The sequence below is a fragment of the Protopterus annectens genome, chromosome 3.part1 (genome assembly GCF_019279795.1).
Source record: "Protopterus annectens isolate FY-2018-M chromosome 3.part1, PAN1.0, whole genome shotgun sequence".
In the NCBI taxonomy this organism is placed as follows: Eukaryota; Metazoa; Chordata; order Ceratodontiformes; family Protopteridae; genus Protopterus; species Protopterus annectens.
In genome coordinates, this window is record NC_056732.1 from 1,339,643,942 (window position 1) to 1,339,661,301 (window position 17,360).

Here is a 17,360-nt window from a genome sequence, read left to right on the forward strand (position 1 = left end):
ATTTCCATAAATGAGAGTCTGTCCTGGTTCTGCACAGCTGATCTACCACTACATTTTGCTCTGCCAGAATGTAAGATGCTCGGAGGGGTACAGAGCATTGCAAAGCTACATACGAAGCCATCATAGCCAGCATGCACAGAGCGTAAGACCTGGTGCCTCTGTTTGTTTATTCACCACATCACTGTGGTGTTGTCTGTAATCACCTCTAAGGTCATGGAGGACACAGATGATGAAGAGATTTTATAGCATGGATCACAGCTAGCATCTCTTTGACATTTATTTTCTTTTGTCTGAACTGTCCCACAGGCCTAGCACCCTTACCCCCACAGAAACTAATCCCCAACCAAAATCTGAGGTGTCTGTAGTTAAAACCCAAAAACCACAGAGGATGCGATTATTCCACAGTCTATGATGGTTGTATGGACTACACCACAGAGATCTGAAGAAAAAGCTGAGTGGCCTGAAGAGCAAGCTTTAGCCACAGTGGCTGAGACAAATTACCAGCCTGCTGTGGTGGAAAGGATGCATTACAATATATTTTTTTTGTGGCTGGAAGAGTGTCCATTGAAGGAAACAGTACTTTGCTCCATGGTCTAGCCAAAAATGGTGCACGTTTCCCAGGGAAGCTTAGCAATAGTCTGTGAAACAGGAAAGTAGCAAAAAAAGTAATGTTACCCAGAAAAAAAGTCACAGTAAAAAGCACTTTAAACACTTACCTTAGTCACAAAATGTAAAATAAGCACAGGTTTCCCAACAGAAAAAAAAACCCTGTTCAATTTCCATGAATGAGAGTCTGTCCTGGTTCTGCACAGCTGATCTACCACTACATTTTGCTCTGCCAGAATGTAAGATGCTCGGAGGGGTACAGAGCATTGCAAAGCTACATACGAAGCCATCATAGCCAGCATGCACAGAGCGTAAGACCTGGTGCCTCTGTTTGTTTATTCACCACATCACTGTGGTGTTGTCTGTAATCACCTCTAAGGTCATAGAGGACACAGATGATGAAGAGATTTTATAGCATGGATCACAGCTAGCATCTCTTTGACATTTATTTTCTTTTGTCTGAACTGTCCCACAGGCCTAGCACCCTTACCCCCACAGAAACTAATCCCCAACCAAAATCTGAGGTGTCTGTAGTTACAAATTGTGTTTGGATAAGAGGAGGAAAAGGCAGACCTAGACTACAAGTAAAGAAGTTTCCACCAATGCAGTTTTTTTCTTGATCAAGCACAAAATCAGAATCTGAAATTCCACAGCATGAGAATGTTGGGTCCATATGTTTTTTTTTTTTTTTTTTTTTTTTTTAGAAACCACTGACTTTTTCTATTGTGTAATCTGACAATAGAAATCATGAGAAGCATGGAAGACATGAAACATAGAATCCTGAGATATCCTTGGCTGTAGTCAGAGACTAACTGGAGAAGCTCAGGAAGGCTGCCAGATACAAATACACCTTTTCCCAAAATAGAAATGGCTTCCACAGAGAAGTATCTAGAAGACTACCAAGAAACACAACGTTGTGTGACGGAGCCAAGGAGGATTTTTGAACATTTATCTGGAAACCCAGACTGGAAGGAATGTAAAAATGCATGTAATGGAATCCTGATATCTGTCAAAAAGACTCTGCAAAACAAAGTCAGTCATCTACATAAGGAAAGATGTGAATGTCCCACAGTGTGCAATGAGCAATCACTGGTGCTACACACTTGGTAAATACCCTCAGAGCTGTGTATAACCCAAAGAGTAATGCAGAGAACTGATAATATGACGCAGACACATACAATCTGAGAATTATTTTGAGGTTTACGGGTATGGGAGTGTTAAGATAATCATCTTTTAGGTTCAGTGTTACCACATAACTCAAGGAATGATAGGTAAAAGACTCTGTAGGGTCAATATTTTGAATTTTGGCACTCACACAAAGAGGTTGAGAAAAGAAAGATCTACAACTAGTCTCCAGGAAAGCTCTTTCTTTAGTACCAGAAACATTCTGGAGTATAACCCTTGCCACTTTTGGATTATAGGCACCGGCCAAGGACAGCATTTGTGACGGAATCTGATAAAATAACTATTTTGTTCAGTGCATGGGGAGGAATTAACTTGAAAGACGGTATGCGTAGCCAGTGACAGCTGTAGCCCTCCTGAAACACTTATTTTACCCATGTGTCTGAAAGAATCTATTGTCAAAGGGAAGGATTGAGAACCAGTTTTTTAGGGCCAGATTTAGAGCAGCAGGGGAGGAGAGAGGGGAAGAATGCTGGCATAGTCATTTTGAAGTATTAGGTTCCATTTTCCTGAAATGATCCATGCTTTCTGTTATTATTCCCTTCCTGCCATCTCTTTTTAGCTGCATGTTTGCCACAGTATGGTAAGAATTTATTTTGTTTTTCAAAGGGAGAAAAAGCATAGGGATTTGTAATGGGGAGCCTGAAACCTTAGAAACTCACTGAGGTAATTAATTTCCCGTCTTTCAACAAAACTGTTTGAGAACCTAATCAGCAAAAGGGCTAAACAAAACCTCCCAATCTAACGTAGAGTTTAAAATCTCAGACTTTACCTCATCAGAAACTTTTGATTATGTACCCAGGCATGTGGCAGTAGTGGTGGCCCAATGCACAGAATTTGCACAGTCATGCACACTTTTCAAAGCATGTTTATAGACACCTGAGGCAGGTTAGAATGAGGTACTTTATAAGGTCTGTCTGCATTTTTATGGAGTGAAGGTTCAACGCCTTGGTTATTGTAGGCAGTATTTTACAGACCCTCCAAGCCTGGTATAATAAGAGGAATTGTTGTAGTATGTGGCATATCCACTTGTAGCATATCATAATATATCTCAAAGCAGGGGGAGCAACAATTTGTCCCCAGGAAAAATATAAATTTACCCTGAAAATAGCCTCAGAATGGGAAAACAACTGTAAAGGAGGAGAGGACAAACTCTTATATGAATCAAAGTCGTGGGTTTGAGGATCAGAATGAAGTCCTGTCTCTATGTCAGATTCCTTTGACATAATTTCCTCAGAAATTTTTATCCACTTCAACACCTGGTTTGGAATTCTGATCTCCAAGAATGAGTAGTCTGCAATAAATTCCTGGACAAGGTAAGAATATCATCCTTAAGAACAAACAAAATGCCTTTAGATGAGCAACCTCTAACCTTTTGCTTAATTTTTTCTAGAGGCATTCTTGGAAGGAGAAAGATTACTGAAAGATGGGCACTTAATCTGGGCAACAGGCCTCTTTCCGCGGCCACCTAGGAAGAACCTCCCAAGGAAACTACTAGACCCAAAGAAGATGGTTCTCCTGTGACTAGTTCAGACACTGGAAGAGTTACAGAGGACGTGGCTAACCCCTAGTCCATGGAGGCTGAAGGAACTACAACAGAAGAATTAGGAAAAAACAGTGAGTAGTTTGAGGAATAATGAATGACCACTGCAGAGTCATCCACCAGAAGCTGAGGCAAGGTCTCCTTAGTTTGTTGGTTTTTCTTTTTAGGTACAGTGGGAGAAGAAAGAGCAGGACAGGAGTAAGTATCCATGCTGTAGTCATGGAAGAAGCCGGATTGCCAGAAAATATTGATGGAAGGAGTGGGTCAGAAAGTAAGTTTTCAGAGTAGTGCTCATATGCAATATACATTCACACTTCCCCAAACACTCCTACAAAATTTAAAAGGAAAAGCATAAGCAATACACCAACGAATTGTCAGACCTCCAAGTCCCTTTCCCAGAAAGTGCAGTGACAGAAATAATGAGTTGAGGATAAGTTGTCAAAGTGCACACAAACACCAAAACACTTTAAAATACTCTAAAAGCCTTAAAAATACTTCTACATTCCTAACACTTTAAGTCCAAATAAACTGTCTCAAAAAGCAGTGTTTTCTTCACAAAAACAGCCCGCAAAAAACAATAATAAAACCCAGTCTAAAATATCAGTTTCTTCAAGAAACTTCTGATATTACTAAATTTCCATAATTCACAAAATGAAAATAATGCTTTAGTCATAAATCACAATAAACTTAAAAAGGCAATATTGTCGGTGTGGAAGGGCTCCCCCAAAGGGACTTATCTACCAGAAATTAAGCATGTAGCTGAATTCTGCTCATGTAAAGCTTTAGAGCTGCCTTCTCTTGAAGTGACAAGAAATTACTGAAGTTTTTGAAGTCTATTTATTCATTTATTTATTTATTTATTTATTGCGCTCTGACTGCCAATTTCTGCTCCAGACTTGTGTTTCAGCAATCAGATCACAGGTGCAGAGGAGAACTGTCCCCGTGGGGGATTAGGGCAAAACAGCTGCTGCACTTGTAGTTGGTTGGGGAGGCAAATAGGTCGCAGCAAGGCTGGCCCCAGCGGTTGAAGATTTTTGACGCTATCACAGGACTGAGGGACCACTCGTGAGGTTGCAGAATGCACCTGCTCAATTTGTCTGCTATCACGCTAGAGCTCACGGGAATGTGCGTTGCAATTAGAAAGCAGTTGGAAGCTATCGCCCATTGCCATTTTCTCAATATTCTCAAGGCCTCTCGGCATAACGGGTATGATCTGGTGCCCCCTTGTTTGTTGATGTACGAGACCACTGACATGTTGCCTGATTGGATCGCAAAAGTCCCTGACGTAAGGATGGAATGAAATGCTGGCAACGCTAGTAGCACCACCCTCAGTTCCAGGACACTGATGTGCAAAAGGGCCTCTGTCTCTGACCAGATACCTTGGACCGACTTTCCCTGACATAGCCCCCCCCCCTCCATCAGGGAGGCTTCCGTGGCTATAGGTTGATGGCGGTTGAAGGGGCGAGACCATTGTTGGGGATTTCAAGATGTCAATCAGAGTAAATCTTGCTTGCATCTCTGAGTTACACGCATCTGAAAAGACAAAGGATGTTGTCAAGGGTACCACTGAGTGAGTAGCCACTGAAGAAGTCTCATGTGGAATCTGGTTACAAGAATAATGGTGATCGAGGCTGCCATAGACCCCAAGAGTTGGAGTACAGATCGAGCGGGTGATTTGTAGTAACAGAGCAGCGGTTGAACTGGTTGCCTTATTCTCTGAAGCCTGTGGTCCGGAAGGGATGCTGTGCAAAGACTGAGTTGGGGTTGTGTTGGATATCTCCAAGTTTATAGTGATTCCCAGGCTTTGAGCTGTTAGGAGAGGGTAGTGCAGGGCTTCTTCCAGTAGACGCTTGGTGGAGGTGGTGAGGAGCCAGTCGTCTAGATATGGAAATGCCTGGAATCCTTGAGGTCGCAAGTGAGCGATAACCACTGCCATGCATTTGGTGACCACTCCGGGGGCTGCAGAAAGACCGAAGGGCAAAGCTCGAAATTGGTAGTGACTGGCTCCTATGCGGAAGCGGAGGTATCTTCTTGAGTGTTTGTCCATTTTTATGTGGCAATACGCATCTTGAAGATCTACAGAGCACATCCAATCGTCTTCTTCCAGAAAAGGAAGGATAGACTGAACCATGACCATTCAGAATTTCTCTGTTTTTACAAATCTGTTCAGTGTGCTGAGATCCAGAATTGGTCCCCAGTCCACTGTCTTTTTTGGCACTAAAACTAACCTTGAGTAAAAACCGGATCCTATCTTATCTGGGCGGACCATCTGGATGACCCTTTTTTGTAGCAGCTTTTGCATTTTGTATGCTGCTGCTTCCCTTTGACTGGGTGGAATGTCGTGTAATACTCTGGATGAGCTTGGACAAAGATGGAAGGGGATGTGATAGCCTCTGGATATTATCTGTTATATCCAAGAGTCGGTGGTTATATTTTGCCAGGCAGCAGGGTACAAGGAAAAACGACCCCCAACTGCTTCCAGAGGTGAGCAGTCGAGCAATGCTTCAGGAGCGCTGATGGGGTTGACCAGAGAAGGAATCTCTGGAACCCCGGTTTCGCGGACCTCCTCTGCCCCAAAAGGGGAGTCTTCCATTGGAGTTTCCATCTCTGCCTCTAGGGGAGAACTTGGCACGTGCGTCCCGGAAAGAGCCCTGTGATTTCCTGTGCCACATCTTCCCGCTCCTCTGATTTCTGGAGTAGAATTGCTGAGGAGTTGAGTGTCTGACACCAACGACAGATAGGGTCTTGCCATCTTGTTCACACCTTGCCAGCGTATCTTTCACTTTAGGGCCAAACAAAAAAGCGGCCTCGATGGGGGCATTCATGAAGGAAGCTTTAAAGGAGTCCGCAAAGTCACAAAGCTGCATCCAGGCATGTCGTCTGGTGAGTATACCCGCACCTACCGCTCTAGCCGCCCCTTCCATTGTGTGAGAAATAAGCCGCATGGAAGAGTTGGAAATGGACTCTAGGGTGGCTATCTGAGAAGCCAAGTTGTCACAGACCTCGTCAAAAACATCTCCTGCTAAGGTTTCAGAGAGCTTGTTGATAAGATCCCGCTGAAGCCTGGTAAAGTGTGCCAAATAGTTCAAAGACCTTATGGTGAAGATCGATGAAGCAAACACATGCTTCCCTAGTCTGTCAGTCATTCGGGACTCCTTGTTGGGTGGATGGACAGTTTGGCTCTCATCTGCCAAATCCTTCTTAGTTGCAGCCGCCACTACCATAGCATCTACTGGAAGATTGTGACCAATGTGGGTGCTCAGCTGGGGGCGATAATATTTTATCTGGTCTCCTTGGTATCATTTCCAGGATGTCAGGAGCCTTCCATGCGCGCTGGACGACGTGCTCACCGGCAAGCGGGGTGACCCAGGAGGTAGGGGGCCGAGCAGGAAAGGCCTGCAGGAATACAGATTCCTCAGAGGAAGGATTAGAGGACTTCCGGTCACCTCTCTGGCTAAGGATCTCAAAGATGTCACCAAAGGACACCTCATAAGAGGGTGATTGTGGGGACCCTTCCCAGTCATCAAAATCCGTATCTTCAGTCAATGACTCCTCAGTGGAGTCATTGTGTTTCCTCTTGCATGACGCTTTGCCGAGTACATACTCAGTGGGAGGCTCTGGGGAAGACTGCAAAGAGGGGGGGTCTCCTGAGGAGGAGAAACCTGAGGCCCTTGTGCCTGGTGTCCAGTGGTTGTGGCTTGTGACAGTTGCGGTACAGAGGGGGGGAGAGGACTCCGACATGTGGGATTTGTCAACGGAGACAAGCGCCCTCTCCATGGCCTGGAAGGCCGGCCCACCCAAGGAGGGATGGGAGCCCGGAACCCAATCACAACAACATCGGAACTGGGGTCACATCCCACCCTAACGAACCCACCCCCAGACCAGGAGTCTCAAGAGGACAGTGAACCGTGAGAGAGAGGATCCCTGGAGAGTGGCATAGAAAAAAATCAGCGTGGAACCAGCCCTCCCCCATGGCACAGCCACTGACCTGAGACGCCCGATGCTAGTGCACCGAGGGCCACAAGGACGACTCCGGTTCCAAAGTGAGATGCACTATTGGAGTCGGAGGAAGGGAAGCTGCTGTCGGAGTAATAGGCTTCGAAACCTGGGTAGAAGCCGAAGGAGTGTATGTTGGAGTTTGAGGAGATATACGTTCACCTGAAGGAGGGAACGTGGACTTCGACGGTTGAGAGAGACCTCTGGCCAGAAGCAAATGGTCAGCAAGCCACAACACATCTTGTTCAGACAGACTCTTGGATGACCTCATGAAGAAAGCTGATGGCGATTCTGGCCTTTCTAGAAAAGGACTATATTGACTGCCAGCAAATGCAGTCAATGAAGGAAAATACTTAGTCCTTGCTAATTCAATAGGTGCAGAGCCCGGAACCGAGGACATCTGCATCAAAGAAAACAGTGTGGAAGTAGTCTGTGCCAATGACGTCAGCGCCATAGTAGTTGAAGGTGTCTGCATCGTAAAGGCAAAAGTCTCCCCCGATGGGTACGGTGCCATCGAGGAAAGTGTCTGCACCAGTAATATGGACGGTGCCGAGGACGACTGTACCGAAGGACATGTCGGTGACGAAAATGTCTGCACCGTGGAGTACAGAAGTCATTCTCGGAGCCGAAGGGGATTGTACCAATGGTGTCAAAGGGGACTGTACCTGCATGGATGCTGCTGTTAAGGGCTGCGACGGAACTGTCAGAGCCGTAGTTGTCTGCACCAGGAACTCCAGTGCCGGTATCGATAAGGAAGACATGACTGGAGCCAGAATCATTTGGGGCGGTGCCGAGCCTGAAGCCGACAGGGTCACAGGTGGCAGCGCTGAAGTAGTAATCAATTTCACCTTCTTATGAGTCGACTCCCGACGAACTCCAGAGGGAGAAGAGGGGAGCGACTTCAATGATGAAGAGGAAGAACGCCTCTTACGGGGTTTAACAGGAGAGGGTGGGCCCTCCGACCCAGAAATAGCCTCAGAGAAAGAAGACTTGAGAAGACCTTTTAAAATTAACTTAGTTTTCCTCTCATTAAGAGTCCTGGTAGGAAAATTTTTACAAATCCCACACAGGGGATCCACAGTAAGGTGGGAAACATTCAGACAGTAGACACATAAGTCATGGCCATCGGAAAGTGGTAGCTTATGGCCGTAATCCTTACACTGCTTGAAACCAAAGCTACTTTTCTTATCCGACATAATGATGTGGAGAAGAACAGTACCAAAAAGAAGAGGAAAGGCTGCTCAAAAGGGTAAGAAGAGAAAAGGAAGGATTACCAACATTGGAAATGAAGAATTACCTCAAAGGTAAGAAAAAGGGTAATAAAGGGAAAAGACTAAAAGGAGAGAGAGTCTAGCGTATACGATAGGGTAGGAAAATATTAGTAGAAACTATTTGAAAATATTTAAAGTAAGAACAATGTATAAAACTTTCAAAAAAATTAGACACTTAGCTGAGAGAGTGGCTTGACACTGCTGTACAGCAACGTGGCAAACGAGATCTGAGGTAACAGGGAGCAGAGCATTCTGGGTAGGACCTTGGCTCAAAAGTTTTTGACTGACGCAAGCTCGATATTGGCCGGCTCGGTTCCGAGGACAGAACCGATAACCCATCAGTAAGGAATGAACGAAGATGAAACAACATCAGATTAAATGTTAAGACAGTGGAACACCAGCCATTAGTCTTCTTTCTCTTTTTCATTAGTATTGTACAACTGACGAATCTGCTTTATGACTGGATTGCACACACACATAATTTTAGGACTGCAAAGATGGAATAAAGTCAGGTTTAATTTACAACTCAACTGTCAGTCTAGGGAAGAAAATGCACAGGTTCTTATTACTGTCTTATGGTTTCTTTAACTACACTTAAGCACTCCTCTTAGAAAACATTCTACAATCAAACACTGAATGGCATACAGCAGGAATAAAAGTTATACAGCACAGTATGAAAACAGTCTGCTAAATGACAACAGAAAAGTGCTAGTCATGTAAACTTAAACATACTTTGTAACTTAACTCTCATGCAGCTGCATTAGGAATCTAAAGGATTCTAATGTAAATACTGAAAAAAGATGCCCAGTGGGATTCAATAAACTCCGTGTAGGCTTCAAGTGAAGCCTACATGGAGTTTACAAGTGTGAACAGTGATCTACGGTGAGCAGCACTGCTCACTGCACATTCATGCCGCGCACTGCATTTAAATGAAAATAAGCGAGGTTTTGTGGCTGGCAACAGTACTGCTGGCCAGGAAACCATGTAAACGAACAAGGATATCACTCCTGTTTAAATCAGAGCACTGAAGGTTTGCGGTTTTGCGCAAAATGCCACAATGATCACCTGGGCTTCACAGATCTCTCTAAATCTTAGTGCAAGACATCTGTGCAAAGGCAAACATAGTGGGGGGACAATGACCCAGAAATAGGAGCATATCTGACCTACAGAAATGCACCAAACAACCAGGGGATTGTGTTAAGATACATCTTCTAAAAGATTTGAAGTCAAACTCAAATGTATGTAATTGAGTCACATCAGTCCTGAGATCATCCCAGTGATATGGCATAAAGCCATACATTTGATAAGGAACACATCTGGACATTCTGTGAAAATCTGGATAGTTGAGAGGTATGAATGTTAAGTATAGGGTCCAAACACATTACAGGACAGTGCATCTACAATGCAGAGTATTGTGAAATCCCATTCCTGGTATTCTGTACTGAAGTGCAAATGATCAGGGACAGTTCATTTGATAGCACTTTCAAAGATGGCTTCTTAGCAAAATGTGTCATTTGCCTGTTCATAGGTAGGTACTAGGCTATCGGCCCAAGGGCTTAAGCAGGCCTACCCGACAAGGTTCCCTGGCTTACGCCACCCAAGAAAGTTAATTTCCTGTGCCCCTGTCGAGCAGAGCCACAGAAGTGATCCCCGGGGTGTATTTCATATTTCCCATCCACTCATCAAGATTTTTCTTGAAGAGTGCTAATGAGGAACTTTGCTTGACATAGATGGGTAACCTGTTCCAGAGTATAGAAAGTCTCTGGGACATGAATCTATCCCCCCAGCATGTCCTGTTTATTGTGGTAACAAGATTTAGGTCCCTACAGCGTGTAGCTCGGAGGGATTGGGATTTCTTTAGGTGTAGCATGTCCAACAGCTCTGGGTTTAACATAGCTTTTTATGTTAGGCAGAGATCTCCTCAGAGTAGGCGATATGCTACAGCGTACAGTTGGAGTTTTTTTGAGACGGTCAGTGTAGGGCATCTGTTTGAGGCCAGTAATCCTCTTTGTGAGGTACTTCTGTGGCCTTTCCAGCTGCTGCAGATGTCTTGTGAGGTACATTCCAAAAGGGGCACTGTACTCTATAATGGGTCTAATGAGTGCCGAGTAGAGGGGAACAATGACCTCTTTTTTTCCTGGATGAGAACCCTTTTGTGATGAGGTGTGCCACGTAGAAGGATTTCCTGACTACTGTGGCGATGTGATTATCAAAGGAGAGAATACTGTCTACCTGGGTCCCAAGGTCTCTTATCACACATTCGGCGTTAAGTAGACAGCCGTTTATGTGGTAGTTCATGGGTAGAGTTTTTAACAAAGGGGATGACAATGCACTTTTGGCATTGAGCTTGAGGCCATGCCTCTGACACTAGGCATCTGTCTCAGTGAGGCCCTTCTGTATGATGTCCACATCATTTGGGGACTCGACTATGGCTCCTAGTTTGCAGTCATCTGCGAACCTCGTTAGCCAGAGGCCTTCTGTGTTAGCCTGTACCTCAGAGAAGTAGATACCAAACAGGAGAGGTCCCAGGACTGAACCCTGTGGTACTCCACTTGTCACTGGTTTGAAGTCAGATTTGGAGTCTGCAACTTTTACAGTGGGGGTTCTGTCAGTGAGCCAGTCAGCAGCCCATCTTGTGACATAGGGATTTATACCTAGATTAGTGAGTTTAGCTATAATTCCAGAATGGGAGGTGGTGTTGAAAGCCTTTGCGAGGTCAAGATAGGCTGTGTGAACCACCTTACCCTTGTCTACGGCTTTGGTGACTGCCTCAAAGAAGTCGATCAGGTTCAGAAGGCATGATCTGCCTTTCACAAACCCGAACTGTGTGGGGTCCAGAATTTGGAGGTTACCAATGTCTTTGTTTAGGAATTCCATGATGATACGTTCCATGGCCTTGCAGACAAGGCTCGTCAGTCTAATAGGGCAACAGTTCCCAGGATCAGTGGTGGCTCCCCCTTTGTGGAGTGGGATAACTGTTGCTGTGCGCCATTCAGTGGGCACAAAGCCTGACGTAAGACTATGATTGAACATGGTGCTTAGGTGGGGAGCCAGTTCGTTCTGAAGATCGTGTAAAATGCAACCTGGGATGTTGTCCAGTCTCAAGGATTCTGTGGTTTTGGTTTTAGAGAGTGCAGCTTTTACCTGCATAGATGTGATTACAGGGACTCTGCATTCTTCCTATATAGATATGGGCCCTTTAGGGGGTGAGAGGGGGGTAAAGTTAATACTGAACCTATCTGCCAGGATGTTGGCAATATCAGTTGGTTCTGTAATTTTCGTGCCGTTGTGCTGCAACTCAGAGCAGATCTGGGTGTTGCCATTGAAATTCTTGACATAGCTATAGAATGCTTTTGGTTGTCCTTAGAATCAGTGGCAATTTTGTTTTTGTAGCTAGCTGTGGAAGATCTTATAAGGGATCTCAGCTTCTTACTGAGGCTGACCAGGGAGCTCCTCCACTCATGGGATTTTACTCTCTTTTGCAACAGTTTCTTCCTTCTGTTGTAGAGTTTGTTTATGGCAGGGGACCACCAGATTGGCTTCCTTTTTTTTTTGGAGGATAGCATCTTGGTTCTGTTTGGGATAGTACGATCCATGCACTCGTGTAAGTGCTTATAGAGTGCGTTTGTGTAGGATTCAGCAGTCGTAACTGTACTGTCCATTTGCATGGGCGTCATGAAGTTCGCCTCTTCTGTCTTAAGAAGCATGAAGTTGGCTTTGGAGAAATTGTTCACCATGGTTTCCTTAATGGTGGGAGTTGACTTCAGGTGTGGAACATCGGTCACTCATGTTGGTGATGACTAGGTCTAGGATACTGTTGGCCCTGGTGGGGGTGTGGATAAGTGGATCCAGGACATTGGAATTTATGAATTCCAGAAAGCGGTGAGAGAAGGATTTGGTACATGAGTAGTTTTCCCAGTTCATGGTGGTGTATTTGAAATCGCCCATTATTAGGGTGTTTAGCTGAACACTAATATTTTCCAGTATATCAAGAAAAGAAGAGTGGGAATCCTGGGGTATGGTGGGGGATCTGTAGCAAGCTACAATTTGGATTGCAGTCTTACCTAGTGTTAGTTGCACCTGGAGAATTTCAGACGCATTGTGTTGGGCAACTAGCCTGGTGGTGTGAATATCCTTGGTGAATATTGACACTCCTCCACCTTTAGTGTTTCGGTCCTGGTTTGGTGGCTGAAAAGTGTGGTACGAGTTATAGCCTGGTAATGCAGGGGTGCTCTCCAGAACCTTGAACCAGGTCTCAGTCACTGCACAGATATCGATGTTCTCCATTTTAAGGAGTGCCTCGAGTGAGTGCATTTTGAAATTTAGACTTCTAGCATTGAGTAGCATTACCCTCAGTTTTTGCTTGCCTGTTGCTGTTACGGTGGTGAATTTGTCATTTGAAACTTGCCTAAAAAAAGACACTATAGGGGGGGCAAGATCCTTAGCCAGTATCCAGAATCCCAGGGGCAACAGGTGCAGGCCATCTCTGGCAAAGCATCATGGTCTGTCGACCATGTCGTCCCAGGCAGACAGATACTGGATCTCCTTAGAATGACGTCTTTTAGGACACCTATGCATCTCAATCCTCAAAAACCACCCTTCATTGTTCATCTGATGTTCTGTTCTTTTCGGTGGGGTGCAAAGCTGCTTTCCTGTTATGGCAAAAAACAAGGATACGTTGCTATTGTTACTCTTGTTACTCTCCTTTTTTGCATCCAGCCTGTTCTTCATATTTCAGATCTGTAGACTGTTTTATGTTTCTCTGGTGGTAATATTGAAATGCTGCCTTTTTTGTTTTATCTTGGAACAGTTATTTTGTAGTTATGTGGTACTTATGTGTACTGTCCTTCTGTTGTCTTTTAGGACACTTATAACTATGCCACCCAAGCATCTCAATCCTCGAAAACCACCCTTCACTGACCCTGAGAATCAGGGCATTGTTGACGCTTTTAGGCAACACGGTGCCTTCCTGCTTGAGAGGGGACACGGAGATATGTCACACAGAATACAGATTTGGCATCAGATTGTTGCAGATGTTAATGCAGTGAGTGGCCACAGTAGGACATATGACCATAGGGCCACTGACATGATCTCATCTGCATGGATGACAGTAGCTGCAGTGGGCCGTGATCTGATGGGTACCGGGGGGAGGGCTGCTACACAGCCACCACTAACACCAAATGAAGACTTCCTGTCCACTGTCAGGGATCCAGACAGCTCCCACAAAAAAGTAGAACAGCATGTCCTTGACATTGATGCAACTGCTTCAGGGACACCAACCATGTCTCAGGAAGAACTTCCAGGTAAGCTTTTGTTTCTCAGTTGTTGTGTACTGTTGCATAGTAAAACAATTTAAATCAATACATGACTTCTGTTTCACAAGAAATGTGTTTTTTTTTTTTTTTTTTTTAGGGGGGGGGGTGAAGATTGCTACAGTTAACAACATATTCTGATTGATTAGCTTAGGTTAAAGTTGCCATCGAAGTTCTTGTTGAAAGTATAGTTAATGGACATATAAAAGGGGAAAAATATTATGCCCACTGTTACTGTTAATTGTGGTGATGATGATGTCCTTACCTTTTGCTTAACTACTTGCAGGAGCATCTGGCATGCAGGGGATACCATCATCTGCACATGGTAAGCTAAACATTTTTATGTCAGTACTGATGAGCAATTCAAAGAAAAATGTTAATGTGCATTGTTGATGTCAGGACTGTTATGTGCATTGTTGTACTGTCCAATAGTGGCAGCACTATTTTATTAGCATATACTGGACTATAGTAGTGTAGGTATTAATTGTTCCTGTGTTTGTTGCTTATTATCACAGGTGATCCTGACAGTGAATGTGTGGGACTTCTACCACTTCACTAAGGGCTTTTCATCCAGAAAAAAGGAGGTCATTGTCCCGCTGTACTCATCCCTCATTAGAACCATTACAGAGTACAATGCCCCATTTGGTATGTACCTCACAAGACATATGCAACAGCTGGAAAGGCCGCAGAAATACCTCACTAAAAGAATCACAGGCCTAAAGCAGATGCCCTATGCTGACAGTCTAAAAAAATCTCCAGCTATACTCTGTGGCATATCGGCTACTCAGAGGTGATCTCTGTTCAACATTCAAGGCCATGTCAAACCCTGAGCTGTTGGACATGCTCCACTGAAAGAAATCCCGATCCCTCAGAGCCACACGTTCCAGGGATCTAAACCTTGTCATCACAATGAACAAAACATGCTGGAAAGATAGGTTCCTGACCCACAGACTCCCCATACTCTAGAATAGACTGCCCATACATGTCAAGCAGAGCGCCTCCTTGGCCCTCTTCAAAAGGAACCTTGACGATTGGATGGGAGATAGGAAATTCACCCTGGTGATCATGTCAGTCGCCCTACTAGACAGGGGTCCAGGGAAGTAAATATTGTGGGAAGAAATATCCAGGGAATTGTTATGGCTAGGCTTGCATAGGCCCTAGGGCCAACAGCCTAGTACCAACCTATGAACCTGATGTCAGAGTATCAACAGACTCTGATGAGGATGGTGGCCAAACACAGGCACAGACAGGGAAGAGCAGAGGTTGAATCTGACACTGAGGTTGCTATACAGCCATCCCCTGAAATTAAGCCGTGCAGCTTAAAACCCATTTCGTCTCACTGGCCATTTATTGGTTTATCCAAATGTCTGCCGGCTTCTTTCTTACTCTCACACACTCACCAACCTTGTGTGTCAGCCTAGGGTTCCTGCCCCCCTCCCCCCCAGCACCCTGTATAAATGATTACTGTGCCATATCCCTGTTTTTTATCCTCTGGATTCAGGGATACATAAGCTTTCTGTCTGATGCTCAGTGTGCACAGCTGACTTGGTGCTTAATATATCTGCATTTGTGATGCTGAACTAGTAATTGTACCATTGACTTATATTGGTCTTAGAAAGATAGTTGATAGCATCAAAATTTTCCAACTTTATTGTGAATGATCTTGTGAGGGTTGTGAAGTCTGAAACTGCAGGGTCTATCATTACTTTCTGACTTCTCTCTTTAATGATTTTCCAGTACAAACATATAGTGCTAAAATGAGGTCATGCAGTGACAATCACTACTTTTGAGAGGCATGACTGTGTGACTCTGATGCCCGAGGCCTACTACTTAATAATGGACACATAGAAGTCAAATAGGTCTCTGCTGTCACATGTTAAGGTAATTTCTGCACAAATTTCCCACATTTGAATTGCTTACACTAGCAAGTAACAAAATGCAAAGATATGCCAGTCATTCATATTACTACACAATGCATTCCAGGTTCAACACATACCTTTTAAGTCCAGCAGATGCAATAGTTTTAGTTCAGGGCTGACTGTCTGATGCAAGCAGTACACAGCCAATACATGGGGAGGTAAAGGTTGTGACAGTTGCCTGGCATCAATGTTACTATATGTATCTGTGTAGAAGGAAGGTTTTAGGTCCTTAGGTGGTGAGCGAGTGCTATGTGCTGTCTCTTAGCCAATGCGAGGGCGTACTGAGAAAGCCTATGTCTGCCTACACCCACAGCAGCTGCTGATTCCCTGTCTGACTCCTCACCTGCGTGTGGCTGTGGTGACCATGGCATTGGTGGTGGGATGTATGCTCCTTCCCCTTGTTGATCCTGCTGAAGCCATTTTCCCAGGATGATGATGTATAGCATGGCACATACTGTGAATATTTCAGTACATGTCCATGGACTGTACTGCAGGGATCCTTCAGATGTATCTAGACACTGGAACCATGACTTCAGCAGGGCCAAACACATGCTCTATGATATTTATGATTTGATTGTGTGCCTCATTATGGCGTCCTTCAGCATGGGTGTACATTTCTGATGAGTGCCATCAGCCATGGTTCCAGTGCATACCCCAGTAAATGACCCTGTGCTTCTGACACAATTGAGAGGTGTGCCAGATATATCAGTCATGGTAAATGCCAGGATTGCCAGCAGACACGTTCAATATGATTCCCTTGGCATGACACACAACGTGGAAGTTAATAGAGTGAAAGTCCTTTTTATTAATGTAGAGCCTTCCCCGCTCCCCGGGTGGTGCCTTAATTTCTACATGTGTGATATCAATAACAAATTAGAAATTAAAGAATATAACTGGATAATTAGATTGATGGGTGACTCACCCCCTGGTTTGAATAGTACTGTCAGCCTTAAACCTATTTTGGTTAGAATGAGTAGATCTAGATTATGAGATTTTCTCTTTATGTATATGATTGCACATTTGATTTTTAGGTATAAAAGTATGCTTTTTTTAAAAATATACATTCTTGCTTTTTTAAATGTTTTTTGTTTTCATATATGCATTATGCTGTTGCATTTTTTAGTTTTGCATATTTATTTATTTTTACATGTTTTGTTTTAATGGTTAAGTCATGTGACTTCTTGGCTGCCGGTCATATGACTTTCTTAGACCTATATATACTCTACATTTGCATTTGTATTTTTAGTATTGATAAAGGATTTTATCCGAAAGCTTTGTTCTTCACATTAAAGTGGTTTTTCTACTGAGAACATTGTTTGTCTTGCAATCTATGGTACCCAGTACTTCAGGGTAGTGTGCTACAGGGGAGAACTCCTTCATATTTCTGTCCCTATCCTCAGGAGTACGGCGAAAATATATGTGGTCACTACATGTTGGAGCATAGCATTCAAGAATTGATGTAGGATCCTGGATGCTGATGTCTGTGACACCCCCAGCATGTCCTCTGTTGGTCTCTGAAAGGCACCAGTGG

General features: G+C 44.2%; 1 protein-coding gene across 1 annotated transcript in view; it reads right to left on the minus strand.

Moving 5' to 3' along the window:
• MYBL1 (MYB proto-oncogene like 1) overlaps positions 1–17,360 on the minus strand; it is a 1,413,299-nt gene that overhangs the window by 1,094,149 nt on the left and 301,790 nt on the right. The window lies entirely within an intron of this gene.